Raw genomic sequence first — 27,586 nt, forward strand, 5'->3', positions numbered from 1 at the left:
CAATGGACTGAAAGGTATCTGCCATCCAAGTGGGGATGCGCAGGGGAGGGAGTGAGGAGCTGTCAGCTGGAAGTGAAGGATTGGAAAGCGGGCTGGGAGCCTGGCTGGGAGGGGCAGTTGTAAAGTCTCTGGCTCATCTTTGCCATACTAAATGCTCTCATCAAAGGATGGGATCAGCCCATGCAGTCTTAGAGGACAGCTACCACTTGGATCTATGTAGTTTACTGAAAAGTAAGACCTTGGCGGGGGGGGGGGGGGGGGCTGTGCAAGGAAAGGAATATGGGCTTCCCCTAAAAGTAAATGACAGGAGATGATGTCCTGGTTACTCTTGTTGCACTAACAATTCACCCCAAAACTCTGTGGCATAAAACAATGACTTTATTATGCTCTTGGGTTCCACATGTGGGAATTCTTCCAGGGCTCAGTCGTAGCTTGTCTTTGCTCCGTGATATCTGAGGTCTGGACTGGGAAGATAAAACGGTGGGGAGAGGGAGCATGACTTGAACGCTGTAGACTGGCATTGTCTGCAAAAGTCTTCACTCACACACCTAGTGGTCGATGATGGCTGTTGGTTGGGACCCCACTTGGGGCTGTTGACCAGAGCACATGACCTGGGGTTCCTCACAGCCCCATGGGAAGCAGATTTTTAAGTGCTCGGGGTTCCAGAGGTAAGCATCCCAACAAAAAAGGTGGCAGGAGGGTCACCTTTTCTGACCCAGCCTCAAAAATCTTGCAGTCACTTTTGCTGCTTTTTATATTATTAGCGAATCACAAGCCCACCTAGACCCAAAGCAGGGAGAACATAGACACGCCTCTCCTCACAGGATGAGTATCAAAGGATTTGTGTGTATGTTTAAAATAACCACAAAGGAGCTTAATATGTCCTGGCTTTTGTGGAATCTGTACTTATCCCAAGATCTGGGAGGGTGTTGTGACCCGTAGGGGGCATCAACCTCCAGTAGGCAGTGCATTCATCTGTTCTCCTTTTCCATCTATCCTCTGAAACCAGGTAGATTCTACCCAACCTAACTCAGTGTCTTGGGGAGACATTATTTTCCCAATGGTTCATCAGAATCTACAAGCTCATTCTTACTTTCTCTTGCTCCTTTACGCAGAAGTAGATTCCTCCTTGCCTTGTTTATTAGATTAATAATTAACTTAGTGAATTAATTACCTGATAATTAGGATTCCAGATGACCTGAGTTCTGAGTTCTTTTTTTTTTTTTTTTTGTCTTTTGTCTTTTTTGTTGTTGTTGTTGTTGCTGTTGTTGCTCTTTCTTCGGCCGCTCCCGCAGCATATGGAGGTTCCCAGGCTAGGGGTCCAATCGGAGCTGTAGCCTCCGGCCTACGCCAGAGCCACAGCAACGCGGGATCCGAGCCGCATCTGCAACCTACACCACAGCTCACGGCAACGCCGGATCGTTAACCCACTGAGCAAGGGCAGGGACTGAACCTGCAACCTCATGGTTCCTAGTCGGATTCGTTAACCACTGCGCCACGACGGGAACTCCGAGTTCTGAGTTCTGACTCAAGCCCTCTGGACAAGGGCATGACCTCTCTGAGTCTCAGTTTCCTCATCTTCATAATGGAACTTCTATACGGATTAAAACGGATAATGCTTGGCAGAGAAAAGCCACTAAAGAAATGCAAGATTTCCTGATTTTAAACTGTTCAACATAACTCTTTTTTTTTTTTTTTTTCTTTCTTTCATTTTTACGGCTGCACCTACGGTCTATGGAAGTTCCCTGAGTCACATCTGCAACCTGTGCTGCAGCTTGGGGCAGCACCAGATCCTTAACCCAGTGAGCGAGGCCAGGGATCAAAATCCAAATCCTTAAGGACACTGTGTTGGGTTCTTAACCTTCTGAGCCACCACGGGAAATCCAGCATAACTCTTTCTTATTTTTTAAATGAATTTCCTACTCCTTATATTTGGTTCATGGCTGGGACCCAAACAGGCCATACTCCTGTCCTGACCCAAGATCTACTAGCTGTGGCCTTGGGAAGTCCCTTTACCCCCATTAGCCTCAGTTTCGCCATCTGTGTACGGTGGATAGAGTGGATAACCAAGATCTCAAGGTCTCGACCAAGGTGTGTTAAATAAACCTTAAAAACAGCATCCCCAGACTAGGCTCTCTCGAAGGGTAAGTCCCTCGCTGTCCTGTTTTACCCACCACCACATTCGCAACTTTTTTTTCCTCTTTGGTACCATTATGCCTCAAGGAAGGGAACACACTTCACTCTAAAGATTCAGAACTTTTTCTCCAGTTCCATCTCACAAGCCTTTCCCATCAATAGCCAGGCTCCCACCATGAAAATTCAAATACCTGAATCTTTTGTGGGAAGAGGTCGCTTAGAGATAGCATAATCTCCCGGATCCTTGAGAAAAAAAGGCAGCAGGACAGCACAGGTTAGGCTGGGGGTAGTCCCGTATCACAGCAGGCTGCCTGGCCTGGAGGCCTGGGTAAATACATTAACCAGGCCTGACTCCAGCCCCCCGGTGGGAAGGCTGACACCCTCGGGCTGGAGGGAAAATCCCTCATACTGTACATCTGTTACTCAATTTCCAGCCTTTGTACTGAAGGAGCTTGAGGGGCAATATTGCTAAAGCCCAGGGTTTTCTCATTCAGGACTAAACTGTGCATATGTAGCATGACAGCTGCTGCAGGGGTGTGGCTTCCTCCCAAGGCAAGAAAAGCCTTAAAAAATCCTCCCCCCCCCCCACCAATGGGGTAGGCCTTAAGTGATCCCAGCCCTCACTGTAGTGTCTTTGCCCAGATACCCATCAGGGTCACAAACACATTCCCTGGCAACCCAGCAGAAACCGTTCCCCAAGTAACTGTCAGTTTTCCTCCCCCCACCTTTTTTTTTTTTTTTAATTTTTTTTAAATGAAAGGAAAGTTATTTATCAGTGAAAGGAATCTGAGTGTTTACATTCCTTAGACCAAGAGAGGAGACACAGCCCCTGGGAAAAGGCTAGCCAGAAAGTTGAATGAGCTTCCTCCTTCCTGGCGCTTCCTCCAGCTTCTTTTAGGGAATACCATGGGGTTGAAGGTGTCGCCTTTTTTCTCATGTTCCTCGGGGTCTGCAGTGGTTCATGGACTTATGCCTTTAACCAGCATTTAATGTGCATCCGTTCTGTGCCTGGCTATGTGACCGGTCCCAGAAACATAAAAATGAATTAAACAGGATCCAGCCTTTGGGATGGTCCATGTATGTTTCGGTGGCAGATGGTGGGATGGCCAGATACATGAGAATGCACGAACGTCATTGGGTGTCCAAGAGCTGCGGGAGGCTGGGGCAGGGCAGGGCGGCCACATGGGAGGACAACAGCTCCTGGTAATGAGGGAGTGATGGCTGAGTGGGCGTTTGCCATATGGGAAGGAGCGGGAGCGTATTTCAGCAAGAAGGGGCAGCATGCACAAATGCATGATGCAACATGGCCCTCCGCAATAGGTCGTTGGGTGCAAGAAGGACTGCCGGAAATGGAGCTGACCTTGGCTGGCTAGGCTGAAACCTGCCATGCTATAGATTCTGGGCTTTTCTCCAACCTTCCAAAGAGCTGCTCTTCTAAAACAGGTCAGCTGGCAGGCAACTTTCTGATGGCCACATGGACCTGTGCTTCCTCAGTTTCCCCCATCTGCAAAACATCAAATGCTTGACTGTCCAAGCCCTGGCAGGGCCAGGATGACTACTCAGAGAGCATTTTGTGGCTTCCAACTTTCATCTGCTTTATTGGTTCAAGAGTGAAAACATTCATTTCTTTTTTATGGGACACATGGGCTTGGTGATTTTTTTATTATTAAAAATGAAATTCTTGAGAAATTTTCAAAAGTTTGGTTTCACAGCTTCCTACAATATTGGGTTTGGACTGTGTTTCTCAGGCAAAGCCAGAGACTGATCTATGTTGAATAACAGTGAAACACATGGGCTTCTTTTGAGACAAAAATGAATATGTGCCTGACTTTCCCCGCCCCTTCTCTACATATTTTTCCTAAACAAAGACTTTCGATGATTTGGCTTCTCTATTGTTCAAGAAATTGACATCCAGGTAATGAGCTGGCTGGTTGGTGGTCTAAGTAGGGCGTAGAGCTGGTTGTTTCCATCTGTAACCATCCAGGATGACCAGTTGACAAATAAGAAAATACTGTCTAAGAGAAGAGGAGATTGTCCCTCTCCTCTTTCCTAATTGTTCTCACTTTTCAGGCTCAGATCCCAAAGAATTAGGACCTGATATTTTCATGCGGAGGGACACCTATGTCTGAATTTACTCTTGTGCTGAGGGTGGGGAGGAGCCCACAGAACCGGAGGTGTGGGTGCTGTGGTGATCAGCCCAAAGTGATGGGAGGAAGAACAGACTTTGGGAAGAAATGAGCTTGACTGAAGGGTTAGATATCAGGCAGGGAGTCTTGGACTGGGGTTCAGGAAGTCCTTGCATCAGAACCACCTGCATGGCTTGCTTAGAATGGAGATTCCTGCAACCCAGCCCCAGAGTAACTGAATGGAATCTTTTGGAGTGAAATAGAGCAATCTGCATTTTTGACAAGGGCCCCAGGTGAAGTTAGAGAATTACTATGAGAGGGGCTAATCGTTCTGGCTCTGGAGTCAGAAAGAGAAGGAATCCAGCCAGGCATTGCTACTCACTAATGAGTCACCCTGGGACGCCTCAGCTGTCCTCATCTATACAATAGAGATAACGGTACCTCTCTGTATTAGTGGGATGTGGTCAGCTGCAATGAACGAACAGAATTCCCAATAGTGTCTTAAATAATGAAAGCATTTGATTCTTTCACATGACCAGAAATCTGGAGACATAGAGTCAGGGGCCTCTGCTTCTGCAACGCTGTATTTCCTCTGACCTTTCCTCCAGCTCCAAGGCTGCAAGGTGGTAGCAAAAACACAGTCCATCAAACTTTTACACTAAGGTCACAAAAAGAAAGAAGGAGTGACTGCAATAGGCTCTCCTCAGAGGAGTTTCTGCCCTGCGATCTTGGGAAACTTCCCTTCACACATCATTGGTCAGAACCTCGCAAAGGGGCCACCTCCTCGGCAGAGGGGCTCGGGTAACAGTCCCCAGCCAATGGAAACTGAAGTCCCTGACAGGCTTCCCAGGGGGGCTTTGGGAAAAGGTGACTTTTCCTGACACCTGGACATCTTTACTACTTGAATGAACTTGGGAAGAAGAGGGCAGGTGTGGCTGAGGAACAGGTGTGTTTTTCCTCTCAGTCAAGAACCTGTAGTGAAGTCCTTTTGGGGTTTTGGGTTTCTTTCTTTCCTTCTTTCTTTCTTTTTTGCTTGCTTGCCTGCCTGCCTGACTGCCTTCATGTCTTTTTACGCAGCTTAGTTATAGCCACTAAACAGCCCCCTATGTCCTAGTCCAGGACCGTCACTTCCATTTGTATTATGGTATAGTATATGTGTTGTCATTATGGTCAGAGGGCTCGCTCACATCTTTTGTGCTTGGAGAAAATAGGTGAAGACAAACAAACAAGTGGAGAACTCAGGAATGAAAGAATATGTCTGTTCTGCTGTAACTGCACAGAGCCATCTCCCTCAGCTTGAATTAACAAGTGGCTCCCCTTGTTCTAAAGAGTTTCCTGGTTGGAGTTAACAAGAATGAGAAGCAAAACAGTCTAGACTCAGGGCCTCACCCCATCCCGTCTCCACCCAGGGAAGGGCTGGGAGCCAGGGCGGGAAGTAGGAGGAGATGAAGGTGATGATCTAGTGGATAAAGCAGTAAGGGCACCATGGGCAGCCCTCCCGGGAGCCGCAAGGCTGGCACTATGAGATAACCTGTCTAGACCGCTTTCCAGCAGCTGGGAGACAACCTCTCCGCAAGCGCAGCCCAACAAAGCCGCCCGCCCTTTGCCGTGGCTTCCCAGCTGCTGCCACCATGGAGTTGTCAGGAAATTTGTGATAATTCTTTTTATTGATTGTCTCTATTGATTTTGTCTATGTCGAAAATATACGGCAGACACATTAAGTAGCTATTATAGGCAAATTGTCTTTTAATGAATTGTAGCAACAGACAGGATTTTATATTTAACCCTAACTGGCACTTGGACTTTTCAGGCGGTGTATGATCACAGAGGGACTAGGTTCTAGCACAGAACCCTTTTGACTGTGGAGATCTCCCTGGATCCTCCTGAGGAGTGCCCACACCTGCCCAAATGGAAGGGCCGAGAAGGGTCTTGTTAGGAGATGACACTGATCATCACTAAAATCACCAAGAATCAGTCCCGTGACTCAAAAGCATGCAGTTGTAGCCACTTTTCCAAACATTAAATATTAGTCCCCGTATTTGAAAACTCCAGCAGAAAAAAAGGCATCATTTTAACTCCCTATTCTCATCCCATATCTTAAAATGAGATTGTTGCTTTTACGAGGCTAGAATAAAGCACAATTTCATGCCTTGTCAGAGTGTGCTTTCTCCTCCTTCGTGTGGTTTTTTTGGTTTTGTTTTCTCAAAAAAAAAAAAAAAAAGTGTGTGTGTGTGTATGTGTGTGTGTGTGCATGCTTGAATTTTGGCAAAATTGTATTGAGAAGAATGCTTGGAAGCCTAAATCTAATATGTTAAGTGTTAGCCAGCAGCAAAAATCTCCAACTCTTTATCACATCCCCGAAGAGAACTTGAATTGACAGTGTCACTTTGTGGTGGTGCTGGTACTTAAACGATATTCTACCACCAGAAGCAAGACTTTGACTATTGTTATTTTATTATGTTGTGGGCAAAATTCACAGTAAAAATGCTATCTCTTTTGGGAAAATGCTTCTTTGCCAGACTCTTGAAAACTGTAATTTCAACAGCTTGGCAGAAAAGGCTATACTTTTGATAGAAATGAATTATGACTACAGGCAATGAATACAGAGGCTGATGTCCCAATTGCACTTGAGTTTTGGTTTTAAGGGGAGCAATCATTTAGGGCTGGTCACATGATAAAACTGCATTTCCTCACACAATGTACGGGAAATAGAGTAGCCTTTCCAATACTCCAATACTCCAGAGTCCTTTTGGTACAGATTCAAGTGAGGGTTCGTCTCCAACTCATCAGAACCCAGGCTTCTGCTTAGATCCACACACTAAACACTGACTATAGGTCAGGCTCTAAGTTTACAGCTTTGGTCCTTCTACTCTTCTGAGTGCTCTCCTGTCCCACATCTGCTTTGCCTCTTGGTCACAAGATGGATGCCTATAGCAGTGAATGTTCATACAATTCCTGGTTCACACCCAGCAGGAGAAAGAAAGAAGAAACAAAGAATGCTTCTTCCCAACACGGGATGCAAATCATTTCTGCGTGTATGACTGGGCCAACTCAAACTTGTGCCTTCTCTCACACAATATAGATGCCAAGGAAGGGCCATGATCTCTTTGGTTTATGCCACTCAGGACACCTCTCTTGAGCTGGAGACAATGGAGGCATCAAATTTGTACCTCCAGGAATTTAACTTATGGAGTGAACGGAGTGATGACACCAAGAGGCTCGTGCCATTGAAAGAAGATGTTCACCACTTACATCCCAAGAGAAGGAGACATTCCACACGGTGTAGGGCTACATGGCAAAGTACCAGTTTCAGAAGGAGGCAGAAGCAGGAGGAAGCGGAGAGCCAGGACCAGAGACTTTCTTAGGGTTTCATGGGAAAGGCAGGGAAGGGTAAACAGTTTAGGAGTGGCTGATGTGAATAATTTCTGCAGGCTTTAGGGCTTAGGGGGCATTGCTGGCTGTCTGGTAGCTGGCCCTGGGTTGATTTAGGACAGGGGAACAGGGGTTGGATAAGGAGATGGGTCGGGGCTCAGCACTGGATGGAGTCTGCAAATGAAAGGCTCCAGGCAAGCTAACCACCATCTCCAAGAACTAGCCAGCCTTGGCAGGGGCAGTCTCTCCCCAGGCCTGCAGGCATCCCAAGATATCAAAATATAAAATGCAGAAGAAAAAAAATGATAAATAAAGTGCTGCCATCAGCTGAGGCTCCTTAGTTCTCTTCCACATGGCCTCTCATTCTCCACTAGACTCCACTGGGCTTCTTTACACGGAAGCTGGGCTCCAAGAAAGAATGCAAGAGCCTTCAAGGTTTCTAGAGGCCCAGGCACAGAAATGGCAAGTTGTCACTTTCATTGCACATTATAGGTCAAAGCAAGACACAATGACAGACCAGGCTCAAGAGGTGGAAAAAAAGAGTCTACCTTTTAATAGGAGGAACCACAAAGAATTGGTGTTCACATTTTATCCACCCAAGGAAACCTATCATATTGCTTACCCAATTGTATTGAAATTGCTTGTTGATAAAGCCAACTCACACACTAAACAATAAGCTTCTTTTTTTTTTTTTTTTTTTTTTTTCTATTTCGTGGGCCGCTCCCGCGGTATATGGAGGTTCCCAGGCTAGGGGTCCAATCGGAGCTGTAGCCTCCGGCCTACGCCAGAGCCACAGCAACGCAGGATCCGAGCCGCGTCTGCAATCTACACCACAGCTCACGGCAACGCCGGATCGTCAACCCACCGAGCAAGGGCAGGGACCGAACCCGCAACCTCATGGCTCCTAGTCGGATTCACCAACCACTGCGCCACGACGGGAACTCCAACAATAAGCTTCTTATGAACATGTCTTATTGATCTTTGAACAAGGGCCTGCTTGTTCAAAGATAATGGCTGGGAAGATCATCCAGATGGATGGAATTAAATGAGCAAGGACAGGGAAGCAAGAAAGTACAAGAACTGCTCACTTTTCAGAAGTTGTCCAATTTGGTATTTGATAGCGGGAAGAAAACAAAAGTTGTAAGAGCTCACTTTCAAGACAAAGGAGTTGGACTTAGTTCTTGGAAAGTAGGACACTATGGAAGGTTTTCCAGAGAGAATGACTGATACCATTGTTTCTCTAAGGTTGCTTAACTGATGGTTAATTAACTGATGTCTTGGTTGAGGTGCCAGTTTAACCAATTATTCGCCAAAACAAAGAAAAATGCTAGGGGACACAAGCTGTCTGTTGCATTAACCTATTAGCACATTGGCACTTTTGCAGAATGGCCTAAGACAGCTTGATCAGTCACAATTGTTCTGTTCCTTTTGGTTGATTTCTTTAGCCTCTATTAGAAAAAGCTGAGAGGAGTTCCCATTGTGGCTCAGTTGTTAACGAATCCGACCAGGAACCATGAGGTTGCGGGTTTGATCCCTGGCCTTGCTCAGTGGGTTAAAGATCTAGTGTTGCCATGAGCTGTGATGTAGATCGCAGACAAGGCTCGGATCTGGCATTGCTGTGGCTCTGGCATAGGCCGGCAGCCACAGCTCTGATTAGACCCCTAGCCTGGGAACCTCCATATGCCACGGGTGTGGCCCTAGAAAAGACAAAAAAAAAAAAAAAAAAAAGAAAGAAAGAAAGAAAGAAAGAAAAAGATGAAAAGATGAGAGAGACAGAGTTCCCTGTCCTCAGTAGCAGTTAGTGTGTTACAACGGAAGCCAGCCTCTGATGAAATTTTGTGTCACGAATAATCAACAATTACCACACAGGAATGAAAATGTCTCGGAATCTGCTCTTGTAAGCTCAGAGAAGATCAGCTCCATCCTTCAGAGTCCTTGTCAAGCAACTTGCTTGAAGATTTTACTTGAGATAAAGACCACAGTGTTCCAGCAATAGATCTTAGCTAAACTGAGTCAAACCAAGCCACAACAATTCCTCCATGTGATGGCCAACTCCAGGGCTGAATGAGACTTCTAGGGCTGGGCTACCATTTAGAAGAGTATTGGACTCTGGGCTCACCATACTCTTACGCCCCTTACATGCAAAGGCAGAGGTCCTTTACTATATATTATTTCTAGCCAACTCACATACTTTGTACACCACTCCTTTCACAGATATATGTATAAGTGCTTATTATTATTTATGCTATTTAAATGCTCTAGTACACATTCTAAGTGACTTTGTTGAGGTATAATTTGCATTCCATATAATGCACCTATTGTAGGTATACAGTTAGATCAAACTAGTGTCAAATAAAACATGATTCTTGCGGCTCTTACACGTTAGTTATCTACTGCTGCATAACAAATTAACCCCAAATTTAATGGCTTAAAACAATAGTTATCAGTTCCCGGTTTTGGTGGGCCAGGAATCCAGATACAACTTAATGGGGTTCTCTGCTTTAGGTCTTTTCACAAGCTGCAGTCAAGGTGTCCACTGGGCCTACAGTCATCTCACAGCTCAGTGTGGGAATGATCAGCCGCCCAGCTCCCTCAAGTGGTGGCTGGCAGGATTCTGTTCTTTGTGGGGTCTTGGGCCAAGGGTCTGAGTTTCTCTCTGTTGGGTAGTCTCCCTCTGTTCCTTGTCACACACACCACTCCAACTGGGCAGTTGCTTCATCAAAGCCGGAAAAGTTTAGAATACAAGAGAGAGAATGCTAGCAAAATGGAAGTCATGATCTTGTAGAAGCTAATTTCAGAAGTGACAGCTCATCTGTTTTCGCGGTACTGTGTTTGTTAAAGCCAGTGGCTTGGTCCCACCCACATTCAAAATGAAGGGTTTGTACCAGGGGGAGAATGATGGGAGGTTGCCCACCACACTTTATGTTAACTTCCTGGAGACCCCTGATTAGAGCTTTCGTTTTTTATGATTTCTTTTTCTTTTTTTCTTTTTTTAAGGGCCACACCTGTGGCATATGGAAGTTCCCAGGCTAGGGCTCAAATTGCAGCTGCAGCTGCTGGCCTATGCTACAGCCACAGCAACACTGGAACCAAGCCACATCAGCAACCCACACCACAACTTGCGGCAATGCCGGATCCTTAACCCACTGAGCGAGACCAGGGATTGAACCCCTACATCCTCACAGAGACTATGTCAGGTTCTTAACCTGCTGAGCCACATGGGAACTCCTATTGATTAGAGCTTTTCAAGTTTTTACAGGAACACCCCTAGTTAGGTAGCTTCAAACAGTAACAAGGGTACATTAGCAACTAATTAGGGTATAGAAAGAAATTAATACAAATATTTATCACCTTAAAATCCATGTTGAAATCTGTAAGTTCCATATGATCACTGGCCTTTTTGTTTAACTTATCAGATAGGACTTATGTTTGTCTGGAGAAAAGGCAGAGTAGGTTAAGGTGCAGGAATAAACAGGTCTAAACCTTAGAGAGTTGGGATGTTTTGGCTTACAGAAGGTTTAAACCAACAACAAGATGCAACACAAAGATACCAAGTTGTATCTAGAAAAAGACAGTTGATATTGAGGTCATTCTTTCTAAGAAAATAGCAAAAATGTTTTTCTCTCTCTCTCTCTTTTTTTTTTTTTTTTGTCTTTTGTCTTTTTAGGGCTGCACCCACGGCATATGGAGGTTCCCAGGCTAGGGGGTCTAATCGGAGCTGTTGCTGCCGGCCACAGCCACAGCCACAGTAACGTGGGATCTGAGCCACACCTGTGACCTACACCACGGCTCACAGCAATGCCGGATCCTTAACCCACTGAGTAAGGCCAGGGATCAAACCCCCAACCTCATGGTTCCGAGTCGTATTCGTTTCCGCTGCGCCACTATGGGAACTCCATGTTTTTCTCTATTTTTGAGTTGAGGGGAAAAAAAAAATACAGACTAATTTTCTGCTGAAAATAATCTACTCTCTCTCTCTTTTTGCTATTGAAAAACATAAAGTGTGTATTTTGAGAAAAAAGGAAAATATAGTCATTCGGGATGTAATTTTTTAAACACCTGACGTAAAATCGACAACTTCTGTTGTGAGAACTGGTCAATGCGATGACATTCGCTTTTCACAGACTTGCTCTCAAACAAACATCCTAGCGGCGTGTGCTGTAAAGTACGGTGGAAGAAGAGATCATGGGCTCCAACCCCTGGACCAGATTAGGTGACTTGGAAACACAGGAGATGCTGTTATCCATTATTTTATTCAAATATGCCTTGGATAGAAAATCGTTCTTGGGTACACAAACCGCAGAAGGCCTTTGGATGGAACACAACCTCCAAAAATTAAATGATTCCAATCTTGCAAAATTTCAATTGGAGTCATGTCCTTATAAAAGCCATTCTTCTTCTTTCTTTCTTTTCTTTTCTTTTTTTTTCCTTTTGGTAATTGCAAAGCCAAATCAAAAGTGAACAGAGTGTAAACTTTTAAATGGTATCATTAAGCAGCCAGACCTACAACATGTCAGATCATGAAGGTAACGTACAGCTCACTCAATGTTATTGGTAAAATCATTTCAGGCTAACAGCAAAAACAAACTTGTAAAATGGCTCAAATGAAAAGCAAAAAAAAAAAAAAAAAAAAAGTTCATTTCCATCAGCTTTTGGAAGGAGAACATTACTGCCACATATCCAATAATGAGATGAAGATTTTTATTTGTTTTTGATATAATTGATAGCATCTTGATAAATGTCAGTTGGCTATTAAATAAAATCCATGTCAGTCTATCACACAAGAAGACAACATTTTCTTCTGATAACCTCATGAAGTCTGGGCATTCCCTGGCCTTGAAGCCTGTTCCAGTGAGAAACAATAAGATCTTTATGTAGCTATTCTTTTTGAGGTATAAATAACCAGAATCCCAGATAAGAAACTTATATTTACAGCCTAACTTTATTATTTTTAAATTGTTGTTTTTCTCCTTAAACAGGTCAGCTGACTGTGGATTGCTGGAAATCCCTGCACATTTTATCATGCCTGGGTCAGCAATATATTCTTGGCTTCAGAAACATTGATGTTGAAAATTGAACATCTGGTCTTTCCTTCCCATTTCCCTCCCCATCCTGCTCCATCATTTCTCCCCCCCTAGTAATCAGCATTTCCTCCTCTGCCTCTCTGGCTTGCATAGCATTTAAAACTTGAATTTGGTGTATAGTGTATTTATTTGTTTGTTTTGGGAGCCAACTTGGTCCTGCTTCCAGTTCTGAAAAGTTCCTGGCAGTGCCATTTCCTGTGGTTCGTTTTTAGAAACCACTTAAAAGCAAGGGCAAAGGTTACTCCGATGGGTTAGATTAATTGGTCACTAGTAAGAGGAATTATATCTCTGCCCAAAGGCACAACACTGTTTCTTTCCTCTTGTCTATCACGGATGCTTTTTAAGGGGACCTAATGAAGATGCTGCCATAATAATGTGCTAGACCTGGAGGTTCTGGAGCCCTAGAATGGAATGTGGTGGGTCTGTGATAAGCGCATTCCTTTTTTCTTGTCTTTAGTCAGTTTCTCAAAATGATCTCTAAACCTAATACAGCTGACCCTTGAACACCACGGGTTTGAACGGCACAGGTCCGGATATACAAGGATTTTTTCAATAGCAAATACTGCAGCATTTACACGATCCGTAGTTAGAATCCATGAATGTGGAGCCACCTATATGGATAGAGGAACCATGTGTACACTGAGTGCTGGCTATAAATTATCCTCAGATCTTCTACTGGACAGAGTGTCAGTGCCTCTAACCCTCACCTCATTCCAAAAGTCAACTGTATTTTACGATCTGCATTTCCAAAGCAAGATTAGTCACTTATCTTATAAATAAGCACTCCAATTCCCTCCTGGGACCAGTGCTGGTTTTCAGATGTTGGGAGGGACACTGCTGAACGGAAATGCGTTAGGTAGCACACAGAGAGGAGACGCCTCCAGAATGGTCCCGCAACATTCCACAAAGCATGTGAAACATGAGGCACACGCTGGTGTACAGAGCACACCACGATCATTTAAATTCCACTTGGACCCCCCAGTTCTATTTTTTTCAAAAAGAATGTACAATTCTTTGATAATTCTGGTCTCTCTAGTTGAAGACAGCTTTGGGGGGGGGGAGGGCTTAAGTTGTATATTTTTCCTGATTCTCTAGCAATATATTTTGCTGTAGTCATTGAAAAATACCTCACATTGTCTGGGATCTTTGAAGTACACGGCAACTAAATGTTTGAGAAGTGTACTTCCTCTAGACTTTCCTAGAGCTGTTGAAATGTAAACAGAATTCACTCTTGCTGTGCCATTTTCAATAGGGCTTAGAATAGAAATGATCCCTTTTTGAGTAGGACTGAACTTCAGCTTTGAAGAGATGCTGTAGATTCTTTTTTTCTTCTTATGGCCACACTCATGGCATACAGGCACTCCCAGGCCAGGGACTGAATCCAAGCCTCAGCTGTGGCCTACACTGCAGCTGTGGCAACACTGGATCCTTTAACCCACTGTGTGGGGCTGAGGATTGAACCTGTACCTCTGCAGAGACCCGAGTTGCTGAGTTGCTCTAGATTTTTGAGGAACAAGGGTATGTGCCTGGAACCCAGAATCCCATGTGGTTTTCAGATTCTTAAATTTTTCTCATGCATTTTAAGTGTCTGTTATAAATTTGAGGGACTTCACCTTTCCATTCAATGTGCTAACACTTAGATTAAGACAGCTTTTGAAAATTCATGAGCAATTAAGTGATGCACTAACAAGAAAATTGACTTTATTTACAGTACCAATGGGGGGAAAATGATAATGTGATAACTCAACATAAAAATGTGACTTCTTTTATACATTTCTAAACTAACTTTTGGAATAAACTATGTCTTTTTTTTCAAGGCAAGGTCCTTAGAACCACTTGGTAAGTATATATTGAATATTTTACTTTCCTTTTCCTGTGATACAGCAAGAAGTTCATCCAAATAGAACCATGCCTCCACCACATAAATCATTCAGAAGATCTGGTAACTTTCCATGTGATTCAGTTAAATCCTTTAAATCCCACAGGAGAATGTACTTGCTTTTGGCATATTTCTCCATATTAGGAGGAAAACCAGTCTCCAGGGACATGGTGGTTAATGAGAATGGGCCAAAAGCAGATGTCCTAAACTCAGTTTTGTTTGCTGAGGCATTTTGAGATGGTGTTTCTCTTGATTCCTGAAGAAGTTTCCTTTCTGAGTCCTCAGTATCTCTCTAGGCTCCCCACGATGCCTTTAAAACGGCAGAACCTTTCTTCCAGTAATTAAAGATAAGGCAATTGCAGAGGGAATTTACACGTTGAACGAAATTCACTGACGCTGAGCTGAAAATCCAACTATACCTAATGCCAGAGTTGATGGGTTTGCAGGGAGCAGGAGGAGGTGAAGAGCAATGAGGAGACAAGACAAGACGGCGGCAGGACGGGGCAGTGGAGGGGCTGCGGGAATTTCCCCACCTCTCAGTTTTGCCCCCTCTCTAAGCTGAAATGGAAATCCACCTGCTGGAGGCAGTTGGTATTTTATGGGTAATGCAAACACCCAACTGAGTTTTAAGCCAGAAGGTGTTCTCATCTTCTATTTCTTGCCTTTTTTTTTTTTTTTTTTTCTTGGCCATGCTCATGGCACGCAGAAGATCCTGGGCCAGGGATTAAACCCAAGCCACAGCAGTGACAATGCCGGATTCTAAACCTGCTGAGCCACCAGGGAACTCCTCCATCTTCTATTTCTTTAGTTTCATTATATAAACATGAATCCTCCATGCCTAGGAGAGAGAAGTCCCAGGCCCTAAAAAGACTACAGTGTGTTTGAAAGTGTTAAGATAATAACACATATTTTGTTCAAGAGATTCTTCACTCGCTTGGATGGAGGAAGAGGAGCTGAAGTCAGGCCTGAATGCCGTCTATTACAGAGTATATTGATGCCACAAGGAAAGGAAGCATCTCCTCTGAAAGGCTTCACATATTTCAACCAATCAATAAAGAAAGAGAAATATTTCTCAGCTCCAAAACTAGAGGGTAACTTTTAGAAATCTTCCTGGGGCTCTTTGCTGAAAGTCTAGTTTTTGCCAGGATTGATCAGTCATTGGTCATCCCCACCCCAGGGGAGTTTTAAGAATCTGTATGTTTAGACTGGAGAAGGCAGGACATAGGGTAAGGAAGGAAACAAAAAGGAAGTTGTCAGAGTGTGGCCTCTTACTCAACCCTCATTAATAATCTCAGTAGTTCCTGGTGAGCCCCTCCCCCCTTTTGTGCCAATATCTGCTATAGAAAACTTCCCTGAGCAGAGGTACAAAACTGTCAGATTTCTACAAATATGCTTGCTTTGAAACTCAGTAGACAAGCTAGCAGAGAGAGGAGGGAAAGCACTGTATTTGCTCCAAACTAAAAGAAGCATGGATCACCCAGGGGTTCCCTGAACCTAACCTGCCCCCACCTCCCCATCCCCCAACTCTCCCTGGGGCTTTTTCTTCCTTAAATAAAAAAATGGAGACCAGAGACCCCTGGTGGTGTAGCAGGTTAAGGATCTGGCATTGTCACTGTAGCAGCTTAGGTCACTGCTGTGGTGCAGGTTAGATTCCTGGCCCAAGAATTTCCACGTGCCATGGTGTGGGCCCCAAAAAAAGTCTACATGTAAAGTATCAAGTTATATATAAGGTGCAATTTGTTGAGGAAGAGAGAAAAGGTGAAATAGAGGGCTGAGAACAGAGATCATGTCAAAAGCATGTCAAAGAAGGAACAGTCGACTTTTTCAACTGAGTGTAGCTGGTGAAATACTCCAAGTCTGCAGCTGTGACCTAAACCCAGGCCAAACTTCAACAGAATGACACCTTCCAAAGTCAGCACTTAAATTAGCTACTCCCACCTCAGCCCCAGATATTGTAAGAGCGGCACGAATCATCTAAGGTCTTTCCAGCCTCCCACTTAGCATACAGATTTAAATACTGGAACTCCAAGTCAAAATCCCCCAGTGGACCACCTCAACCTTCATTAGTTGGAAAATAAACAGTTCTGTAGTCAGGGAGAAGGGGGCTTTTCACAGAAATGCCTTTGATGCTAAGGCTGCTTTGAGGATACATGTCCCTATGCCTCCAGGGAATTTTTAGCACCAAACTCAAGGACCCCCAATACAAGGGGGCAACCAATAGTGAAGAGTGTTTTCTATAAAGGCAGTGGATGGGAAAGTTGTAGTCACTCGGATCCCAGTTTCAGGGAAGCAGATCAAGGGGTGGTGAGGGCATTGGGGAGTAACAGCTTATGCATTCAACTCAGAAGGCAGAGCTCAACGTGCACACACACTAGGTCACTGCTTCTCCTCTCTGGAGGTGGTGACAGCTTATGATATTCTAGCTACTGCTGCTGATCCTTTGAAAGGAGCCCATGTTATGTTATAGCCAACCCACTATTTCTCCATTTATTTATCTACTACCGTCATGGGGCAGAAAAGAAGAGTTTGCTATTTTCTTTATTTTTACTTAGGTGGGCGAGGGGAGGAAGCTAGTCTGTGCCTATATATTCTGATTTTCAGTTGATTGGTATTTTATTTTATTTTATTTTATTTTTGCTTTTTAGGGCTGCACCCACGGAAGTTTCTAAGTTAGAGGTTGATTCAGAGCTGTAGCTGCTGGCTTACATCACAGGCACAGGAATGCAGGATCTGAGCCGTGTCTGTGACCCACACCACAGCTCGCAGCAATACTGGATCCTTAACCTACTGAGGGATTGAACCTAGGTCCTCATGGTTACTAGGTTTGTTACTGCTGAGCCATGACAGGAACTCCCGGTTGATTGGTTTTAAATGGGCTTGACAACCTAGCTGACGGACTTTCTCCTCTGTACAGGATTTTTATCAAGAAAGTGAAGAGCACATATCCTCAAGATAAAAAGAGACACCCTTGTGCGTGGTCAAATAAGAAATATGGTTACACAGAATTAACGTCTGGGTAGACCAACTGGCCCACAAGCCCATGCATGCTGGTTAAGCACATGTGCTTGAGTCAGTCAGTCTTGGGTTCAAATCCTGACTTCTGCCACTTAGGTGGATAACTGGCTTCAGTCACCTTCTCCCAGAAGCGGATTCTGAGCCAAAGATTCACACTCAAGTGATTTATCAACAAGGAACTCGCAGGGAAAGAAATGACAAAAGTTTGAGGAACAAACTAGGGAAGAAGCTTAGCAAGGGTCTGGTTTCAGCTGAAATGCAGCCTCAGCCAGATCCTGGAAATCTCTGAAGAATGCATTTCACCCCAGAGTTTATGGAGAGGTAAAAGAGCCTGGCTTCTGTACCCGAGTGTCAATTAATCATTAGCTCATGGGTGGAGGTTCAAGAGTAAATTCCCGGGCACCTGGGGAGATGGGGCAACTGTGGTAGCCCAGAGGCAATCCTCTGAAGAATTTTGTAGCTACAAGCCATCAGCAGGCAGACACCCCAAACTTAGGGATAAATGCACAGTAGGCACTGTGAAGATGACCAGAAAGGACCTTGGCGGGGGTACCAAGAATGTCCACTACAGTGACTGTGGGCAAATTTCTCAACCTCTCTGAAACTGTTTCCTTCTATGTAAAATGAGAAACTAATATTAACCTCAGAGATTTGTTGTGATAATGAAATGGAGATACCACATGTAAAATGCATAAAACCTGATACAGAGTAAGTGTTCCACTAAATACAATCAGTTCTCTGTATACGTGAGTTCCATGTCCATGGATTCAACCCACCATGAGTGAAAAATATTCTGGAGAAAAAGAATTCCAGAAAGTTCCAAAATGCAAAACTTGAATTTGCTGCATGCTGGCACTATTTCGGTAGCATTTATATTGTACTAAATATTATATATAATCTATGATGATTTAAAGCGTAGCTGAATCACTTTGTTGTCCAGCAGAAATTATCCCAATGTTATAAATCAATTATACTTCAATAAAACTTTTAAAAATGAAAAACAAATTAAGTCTACAGGAGGATGTGCACAGGTTAAAAGGAAATATTAAACCATTTTATATAAAGGATTTGAGCATCCATGGATCTGGGTGTCCATGGAGTTTCCTGGAACTAATTCCAAAGGACAATCATACTATACATTGTATTTTCCAGCTGGATCACCGACTCCACAAGAACAAGATAGCATCTCCTTCATTATATTGTCTCCCCACTCCCTAGAGAAATGCCTTGCACATAAGAGACGCTCAATAAATATTTGTACAGCGTTAAGGTAGGAACAGTATCACAGGGACACACAAGACTTTGCCAAAGAGAGAAAACTATATTCAGTTGGGACTGGACAGTGAGCCTATGACAATTCAAAAATTCTATACTTGACAACGGAAGCAGAGTTCTCATGTGAAAATGATAAATAAGCCTTACTAAAAAGACTTTTGAATTCCACTTATTAATAAGACCACTTATCTCACTAGTGAAGTCCTTAAGTATTGAGAAGCTCTCCAACTGAGAGTGGGAGATACAAGTTTTCTGAAATTCAGTTTTCAGTTGGGAACTCAGACTTGTACTACTCCTCCACCTCTTGTTACGGTATTGAGGACTGGTTACCCTGGAGACTGGGAAGCTTTCCCCCGACCTCCTGGGCTGGTCCTCCAACAGCATCCTCCCCCCCACCCCCCCGCCCCCATAGCGCTCTTGCTGAGTTCTACTGAGACTGTTGCTTTCTCTGTATCTCTCCACTGGCCCATCAGCTCCTTCAGAGCAGAAGTGTGTCTCTGTCGCCTTACCCTCAGTGCCTCATATGCCTCGGTGCCTCAGTGACACAGGTACCTTGCTCAATGAATGAATGAGTAAATGGATAAATCTCTAGGACTAATGAATGTGGTGAAGTCTACCTCACATTCTCAGACAGAAGATTATGGTATAATGTAAATTTTCATCCTGTGTATTACTAAAAATGTAAACAAAGTCAAAAAGAATTGCTTTATAAACATGGGTGTGATTTAGGCAGCTATGAAAAAAAGATCAGAAGAAATAAAGAAATAGAAGAAAAATCAAAAGAAATAAAGGCCTGGGGTTCCCTTGTGGCTCAGTGGGTTAAGGAACTGATGTTGTCACTGCTGTGGTTCGGGTCACTGGTGTGGTGTGGGTTCGATCCCTGGCCCAGGAATGGTGTGGCTCTGGCCAAAAAGGAAAACAAAAAAGGAATAAAGGTCAAATGTTCTGGGTCAAAGACCTGAAATAAAAGGACCAAATAGAGGTGGGGAGAGAGGTGGGGAGAGAAGACAGACCCCGTGAAGCCAGCAGCAGAGTGGGTGGGTCATACATGGTGTACATGGGGGAGGAGGAAAGAGGGAGAACTAAAAGGAAAAAGGAAAAAGAAGGGCAGGAAATATAAAAGGCCGGTCAAAAGAACAGAAGAACAGAAGAGGAAAGAAGATGGTTAACGGAGGGCAGAAAAGTTCAAAGAGAAAAGAAGACCCAGATCTTGTTCAGTAGCTACAGCAGGGCAGGGAAAGGGTGGCGAGAGTGGGACAGACGGACCAGAATTCAGCTGAGTGAGCAGCAAAAGGTAATAATTGTGAGATTTCTGTGAGCATCCTTCTACTCCCTAAAATCCCCATGGTCTTGCCTCTTGGCCCCCAATTCTCTCACACCATCGCGTGTAGGTATGCAACAAAATTACGTCTCTGGGTGGGTCTACACTAGAGAGAAGGTCTGACCTTCACCAAACATTCATCTGCCCATCTTTGAGAAGACGCTGACCAACCTTTTCGGTAGGACCGCATTTCCACCCTTTGCTACAGCTTCCAGCACCGCCAGATCCTTAACCCGCTGAGTGAGGCCAGGGATAGAACACACATCGTCATGGATACCAGTCGGGTTCTTAACCCGCTGAGCCACAACAGGAACTCCAAAAGCAATGACTCCTTTCAAAGCAATAGTTAACCAGCACGTCAGTTTCATCCTGAAAGATTTCCTGCATTTTCCCTCTGTGTCCAGAACCCAGTGGTTATGTAGGAGAATTTTATCGCCTCTTCCTGCCTGACAATCCCACAACACCAACGCTATGGAGGAGGGAAGGAGCAATTACGAGGCAGGCTGCAACCAGCCCAAACCCTGCGGTGTGGGTCGCAGTGCTGGCTGAGCTTCTGTTCCATGGGATAGTAAGAGCCAGGCATGAAATTAAGTTAGGAAAGCCTGGGATTAAACCAAAAGCAACAGGTTTCTTTATGGTAGGACTTTTCCACGGTCTCTTCGGAACTGGGAAGAGAGCGCACTGTGATCCCCGTATTTAGGAATGAGACTCTTTTTTTTTTTTCCTCCTGAGCAGTTATCACTCAGGTTGAGTTCCTGAGAAACACATTTTGGGAATGCTAACATAGACTCTGATGGCAGAAAGAGGGTCGATGGGGGCCTCAAAACCTCCTAGCTCCTTTTCCTGTTGGAAAGCTGCAGATTTCTAACAATTTCTAAGGTTAAAATAGTTCTGTGCCATTGAGGTCCTTCCTCCAAAATTCTAAAAATTTATGAATCTAGAGACTGTTTTCAAGGTTTATGTTATGGCTACCCTAGACTGAGCCACAGATGAAGTCCAAAGCTAGAAAATGTCAGAAGAAAGCCCCTCCCTAGGCCCGGTGCACCTTCTCCCAGATATCTACACGGCTAACGCAACCACCTCCCTCAAGTCTGTTCAAATGGCGTCTCTTCATCAGCTTGTTCCCTGACCACCCAGTTTAAAATTACAGCCCCACTCCTCAGCACTCCCTATCGTCTTTCTCTACTTTGTTTTTCCCGTCTCACTTCTCTACTTCTCACATACGGTATAATCTACCTATTTATTAGGTTTCATGGCTCTCTCTCTACCAGAATATAGGCTCCATGCACTTCTGTTTCTTTTGTTCCCCATTCAATCTCTGTATGTGATGTACTAAATCTAGAACATTGTCTAGAACAATGCCAAGTGCACAGTAGGTTCTCAATCAATACTTGTTGAAAGAAGGAATGGATGAATCAAGAAAGACAGGATGTTGAGATTTGACTTGAGGGTATGGAGTGTATTTTATATTTCTCATTCCTTCGTCTTTCCACCATGGGTCCCAGCATGTTAGGCAGGGCCGCAGATGACATGATCCTCCAGAACTGCCCCAGCTCAAGCTCTTGACATACCTCTGGTGTTTGGTATCCTAGAGATGAAACAGTAGCAGTAGCATCTGTGTTTCCAGGGCTCTGACATTCAGCGACATCACACAACCACCCACAAAAATGCCAGCTTGCGAAACTGTTAAGGAGAATGGGGAAAATATTATTTTCATCTCTGTACAAATAAGAGTAATCAGACATAAACACAGGGCTGCTGATCTGGGACATAGCCATCAACCGCCTGATAGAGTGACACAGTTTACTTAATATCCTCAGAATACTCCATTTTTAGGAGTACTGGCTAAATTTTTTCCGTTATAAATAACTTCTGAATGAAGATTTTAGGATATAATTCTTTCCTATTTAGTTTATGACTTTTACGGAACATACTTAAAGCATACGTACTAAATCGCCCTGTAAACTTTATTCTTAACTATTTTATCTAGTTCCATTTCCTGAATTCAGTTATTCAGATTTAAATTTTGAAAGAAGTTTTTCTTCTTCCACGTATAGTTCAACTATGAACAATTTTATTTAATTGAATATTTGGAATGAGTGCTTTATTCTTGGTGAATTTTTGTAGTTTTCATTATTAGGAACAAGAGGTGACTTTTCAGGCAATCATTTAACATTTCCAATTTTATATATTATCTTTATTAACATATATTATGAACTGAATAATGGTCTGATATTTCTCACTAAACTACAAAAAAAAAAAAAAAAAAAAAAGGAATACAAATCCCAGATATTGGGAGGTTGCTCTATTATGAAAACATTCTCATTGCTCTCAAAAATCTTTTGTTCAACTTTGATGAATTTCAGTAGGAACTATAGTGTAGTCAGCACATCCCTGGGTCAAAATGGTAGCAAAGAAAACAGAGGGGACAAGATGTTCTGCTTTGGATCAGAAAAGGCCTAATGCAAGATGCTGCGTTTCAGTGAGGCAGTGAAGGATAATTAAGATTTGCTGCCAGAAGGAAGGAATACAGATTGTTCTCATGCAGCTGCTTTGTCCATATTTCTGACTCCACTTGACCAGGTGGACAGTATGATCTCAGCCCGCTAGCCTACTTGAGCTCATGTTTATGGATTTTTTATCCAAATTTTGCCAACACTGTTGAATCATCTTCTCGTGAAATCTTTCTCGGATGAAAAACACTTTCTGGATCAACTGCCATTAAATCATTTTATTTCTTTAAATTCTATACCACATATGTAAATCTTTTAAAATATTTTTCCTGTTTTCATTTTTGTTCTACTGAATTTTTTTAATCAGATGGTATTCCTTGTAAATTTTAAGATTTTATACAACCCATCTTAACTGAGATACGGTTACAGGCTGGGCTGTGTTCTAGATACTGAGAATACACAGTAAATTGGATACTGATTCTTACACTCATGGAACTTAATATTGAATCATTGATCAGGATTTGTTGTTGTCTAGAGAGAAGTTTAGGGTAATAATCTCTGTCTTTGTGAGCTTTCTTTTTGAGGCCACCATTTTACCAAGTTCAAATTATGGGTCCAATTTTGCAGGTTGAATTTTTAAGAAGACTTGATTCTTCTATCAGTTTTTTTTTTTTTTTTAAGCTATATCGTGCCATTTGTAATTTTAGCTGTTGACAGTTTTATTTCATGTTGATTTTTTCGACCAAGTCTAGTTTTTGGCCTGAGCCAATTCCTGCAGCATCCAACATGATCGACATGATATGACCCGTTAGGCAGGTTTTCATTTATAATAAGTTTTACCACTTGCATCTTTAGCCATTGTCAGTTTTATTTTGTGTTGATTATTTCAGCCAAGCCAAAACTTTCCTCAGCAACCTAGTAAAAATGCCCTTTGGGTCAAATTTGTGGGATCAAAACTGCAGAGTATTTTAAAAAATCTTTGATGGAAATGGTATGGTAAAAAATGTGATTCAAGACTTTCTGTTTTGAAAGAAGCAGGATGAGAAGCTCTGAGAAATCATGACTGTTTAGAGCAGCACTTCTTACACCTTAATGTGCATAAAAATTACCTGGGATCTTGGTAATATGCAGATTCTGATTCAGTTGGGTCCAGGAAGGACCCAAGACTCTGCTTTTCTAACAAGCTCCCAGGGTGACTCTGAGACAGCGAATCCCCAGGCTGAGTGGCAAGGAGTTGGGATGTATACTTTGTGGTCCATCAGGCCTGGGGTCAAGTCCCTCAAAGTTACTTAATCTCTAGGTCTGGTTTTATCCACTTGTAAATGGGATGATAATACCATTATCTATCTATGAGACTTTTTGTTAGAATTAAATAAGACAATTTATGTAAAATGCACAGCACAGGGCCTGGCACCTAGAAAATAATAAATGGTGCTCATTAAGAACTAATAAGTAAAAGCACACTGCAGGTTCCAGGAATGAATGGTAAGCAGCCTGGCTACTCAAAGTGTGGTCCATGGACCAGCAACATTTGGAAGCTTGATAGAAATGTGGAATCTTAGACCTACTGAAAAATAACCTGCTTTTTGACAAGAACCCTGGAGATTCATGCACCTATTATAGTTGGAGAAGCAATGGCACTGAATTTAAAGGAAAGGGGCAGGAAGCAAGCCTGGAAAGGCATCTCAAGAATTGTAGAGTGCTCACTAAGGATTTGGAAACTTTTTGGAGATACCCACCCATTCAGTCCCTTCCTCCTGCTACACAATCCCCAGCAGATATTGTTAATCAATCATCCACTCATCCAGCCAGCCCAGCCTCAGTTAATCTCGGGATCCTTATCTATACAATGCCCTGGGCAAGGAGCTGTCAGTGGACACAATGTGGCAGAAATGGTAAATCACTGCCACTGCAAAAGACCACATGGAACCAGCCAAGAACTTTAAAAAGGAAAAAATGAGATAATACATGCAAGGGCTTAAAAGAATTCCTGGTATACCTGGAAAACAATACATACAATACATATGAGTCAATTATTTCTACCTAGCCTAGCAATCTCTGCTAATATTTTCTCCAGACAGTGAGTAAATGAGAAAACTTAAGACAATATTCATATTTTGGTATTACATTTATCGTGAAATGATAAGGAGAGTAGATAGAATTTTTGTTCTCATATGGCAAAATGAAAATGTTAGCAATCCCGTGTTCCCGCCTGCTCATTTTTTGTTTGTTTGTATGCTTTCCATAAAGAAAGATGCCATGAACACCTGGCGGGGATTATGGCCTGGATTTCTGGGCCTGTGGGCTCTGGGGTCACTCGGGCTGGTTGAAATGGTCTGAGCAGAGCAACGGAGCCCTTCCCGGTCTGCCTTTGAACAAGTGAGGAGGAGAATGCTTTCTTCCGCAAATGGCCTGACTTGTTCTTCCCACATCACGTAGAGTGGACTCGTCAGTCATTGAAATACTGTTGACAAGAGTGGGAGCCTGTGGCCCGTCCAGGGGTGGTGGCAGAAAGCCATCACAGAGAAGTAAATTCCAACTGTCCCCACAAAGCACAGTCCACTGAGAGCTGAGTTCCCCTCTCAGAAGCCCTCAGACAGACTCAAACTGGGTAGGATTAGCACAGAGTCCAAAGCCTAGGGTTGAAGAGGGTTGCTTTGCACTAGATGACCCAAGAGAACTTTTCCAGTGCGAGCATCAGACTCTTGGATGCGAGTGACCTCCTGGCTACATTTTCTGGATGCTGCGCTGCACCAGGATACCCGAACTCTTAGAGCCAACGCTGGCTTGGAAACGCCTGTGCTCCTCTTCCAAGAGCTCCGCTCTCCCCAGCAGTGCATGGTGATCCAGAGACCAAACTGTCCTGACAAGCCCAAGAACCAAAGTCTACTGAGGTTTAAAGCTCTCTCTTTCAAAAAACATTTTGTATTTATGGCCTTGTATTTCCAGTCAAACCCAGGAATCTCTGTGCTGTAGAAAACCATCCATTCCTTCCTACCCTGCCTGATGTTATGTAGGCAGTTGTATCTGATTCTCGAAAATTAATATGCATATGGAAGTAACGAGAATGCCATATAGTGAACTACAGCGATATGTGTAATTTTCTGACTGGTTTCTTCTTGGCAGGGCAACCGAAGAGCAAGAGAAAGCAAGGGGAACCAGAGTTCATGTGGGATTGAGACAGGAACCCCCTTCATAGCACACTGTGTGTCGTTTCCAGTGGGGGACTTGCCCTGCCATGTCTTTGAATATGCAGCTTACCCAAGCTCATCAGTAATTCGCTTTCAAAGTGTGCTATCAACAGACTCTGCATAAAAACATCTCTCAAATAATGAAGGCTTTGGTTCTACTGGACTGCTTTGAAACAGAAGCCTTTAAAAACATGATTAAAAGTTTCCATTGAAGTTCATTATCAATGAATAAGGTTTTGTACTTATGCATATGAGGCCTTCGACACAGCAAGATGTCCAAATCCTTTCCAAGTGAGGCCTGGGACAAATATAACCATTTCCCTTCACGAGCAGATAGAGCAGTGCTGAGCTCTGTGGCTCATTAGGGGCCATGACTTAAAATGTAAAGTATTTTAACCTTTTCCAAAAGGTTTAACAAGAAAAGGAAAAATGGTGCTCAGCACCTCCCCGCTGCCTTGTGATATTAACCGTGTCTCTTGTTTTCTCTATTCTGAGGCTTTGGCATCTGCAGCCTTGTGGACGGTAGAGAGACTGCCCGCCCCAGGGTTAGCTGATTCCCAGAGATGAACAGCTCCCCAGGGAACACACTTTTCAAATACACACCAGCCAATCAAGAGCCCGTACCCCAGCCACCTCCTTTATCAGGCTCTCACACTCCAGGCCACGGTCCACCTGTCCCACACAGGCCAGGGCCAGGGCCAGGGTCAAGACATTCAGGACAGCTCTTGGGCCCCTGACTCCACTGAAACCACTCAGACCAGCCCATCTGAAGGCTGCTTACCCTGCCTTGCCCATTCCTTCCCGATGAAACCATAAAAAAGGCTCTTGCCCACAGTCCTCTCTCTCCCTCTGCAGTCTAATCGAACCTGGTGCCTCTCCGTGGTCTCCCCCGCCAGAGCGGCACACCCCCTCTTCCTGGGAACTGTAACAACTTGTTTTGTTCATATAATCCTTTTTGACCTGTTGACCTGACTGTAGGTCAAATTTTCTACGAATATACTTTATATCTATTTTCAAACACTTATTAACATAGAAGTTACTGGGCCGTCCTGGGCACCTTCTTCTGTCACCAGGTGAGAGCAGCAGAGCTCCAGGTTTTTTGCTCCTCGAGGGCTCTTCTAATCCTCCGTGTTCCCCACGACCTTCTCCTGGGCCCCATTTGCCACTCTCACTCCTCCCGCTTCCCACCCCCGCAAGGACAGTCCGTCTCAGAGCTGCTACCATCACTACGTAGCACTTGGAAGTTCCAGCAACTGCAGCACCTCCCAGGGCCCCTGCCCCAAGCTGAGGACCAACCTCTGAGGCTGCTCCCTTTCAGAACTGTGGAATTTATTTCATTTTATCCTTAGGGGGAATTTATTTCATTTTATCCTTGGGGGAATTTATTTCATTTTACCCTTAGGGGGAATTCAGAGATTTTTGTTATCCCTTTTCTTCCAGAAATGCCTCTGAGGCCTCCGAAATGACCCCCTTTCTACAGATGTTGAGGGTTCTTGGCTTGGTAAAGACAAGATTTCCCTCCCTCCTGCCTCAGACGATTCGTGTCGGTTGCGGGGCTCTGTTTCCTGGAGCAAGCGATCTCTGCCCCCAGTGAGAGGCCGCAGAGACATCCCCTCCCTCCCTCCCCATCCCGCCACGTGCATGTCCTCCCTCAGGAGGATTTAGTAATATTTTTTCACACTCAATTTTATGAAGGCCAAGACACCTGCTTCCAAAAGGTACACAGACTTGAAA

The 27,586-nt window shown here is 43.9% G+C and overlaps 1 protein-coding gene across 8 annotated transcripts in view; it reads right to left on the reverse strand.

The window, feature by feature from the left end:
- The window catches only part of BBS9 (Bardet-Biedl syndrome 9), a 730,525-nt gene that overhangs the window by 18,664 nt on the left and 684,275 nt on the right, over positions 1-27,586 (reverse strand). For all 8 annotated transcript variants that reach the window (XM_021079336.1, XM_021079333.1, XM_021079330.1 and 5 more), the window contains one exon: positions 21,780-21,891. The gene's annotated coding sequence lies outside the window, so the exon portion shown is untranslated. The remainder of the gene's footprint in view (positions 1-21,779; positions 21,892-27,586) is intronic.

Source organism: Sus scrofa, chromosome 18, assembly GCF_000003025.6.
Source record: "Sus scrofa isolate TJ Tabasco breed Duroc chromosome 18, Sscrofa11.1, whole genome shotgun sequence".
In the NCBI taxonomy this organism is placed as follows: domain Eukaryota; kingdom Metazoa; phylum Chordata; class Mammalia; order Artiodactyla; family Suidae; genus Sus; species Sus scrofa.